Source organism: Penaeus monodon, chromosome 36 (genome assembly GCF_015228065.2).
Source record: "Penaeus monodon isolate SGIC_2016 chromosome 36, NSTDA_Pmon_1, whole genome shotgun sequence".
In the NCBI taxonomy this organism is placed as follows: domain Eukaryota; kingdom Metazoa; phylum Arthropoda; class Malacostraca; order Decapoda; family Penaeidae; genus Penaeus; species Penaeus monodon.
Window position 1 is genome coordinate 7,941,149 of NC_051421.1, and position 1,087 is coordinate 7,942,235.

Sequence of the window (1,087 nt, forward strand, 5' to 3'; positions counted from 1 at the left end):
TAAAAGAATGTGTGTTCATGTCAGTATTTTGGAAATGACTTTGCATATTTACATATAGGGACTCAACACCAGCTCTCATTTAAACCACTTCATCTATGATCAGTGTAAAACACGATATTTGGGCTATTATGCTGAACCATATATTCTTGTAATTTTTATTCTCCGTTACAGCATTTCCGTTTATTGAAAATAAACCCAAAGGAAATTATACAGTATATCAAATAATAACATAAAAAAGGGTGATTTCTGGGGGTTTTTCCAGGAGAGCGTACATATAACGAACCAAGGGAAATTTTCCCTTTACCTTTTTGTATCAGGACGCAGGCTGCTCATATTCGTTCGCTCGGTAACGAAATAATAATAATAATAATAACAACAACAAAACAACAATAATAATAATAATAATAATAATAATAATATAATAATAATAATAAAATAAAAATAATAATAATAATAATAACATAATAATAATAAAAGGACAGCGGGGTTATCCTGGCCAGCACGTCGCATTCTCTCTATCTCATGTGCGTCTGTGGCAGGTTTCTTCAGGTGCGCACCTTTTCTGGGCAGCTATTTGTCTTGTATTTCTAGGCACTCAAACTACATATTTCGTAATTTTTTTCTTTCTTCTTTATCTTTCTCTCGAGCTTCCACGGGGGTTTTTCTATGTACAGCGTATTGTCCTGTGCAGGTGTATCGTCTCCGGCTGGTTCTTGCACCTTTATGGGGTGGTTTTTGGCTTTGTCGCGATGCTTTTAATTAGTCGGTGGCTGTAATTGCTTGTGCCTACATGTCAGCCCGATCACGACAGATGGATGCATAATATATACACATCCACATACAGAAAAACACGTACACACAGTGGATAGGGATTGATCAAAGATAGAAAGTTTATTATTGCTAGTTTTTATTTGTCTCTCTGTACACTCACAACGATTTCATCATATTTGAAGATTAAGCATTCTTCATATCCTGGATGGACTTATTAATCTGTACCTTCACTTTGGGGAAGACATTGGTTTTCTCTACGATCTCTCGCAAAGCCTTCCTGAAGCCGGCACTGTGAACATCCTTCATATTATTGCCG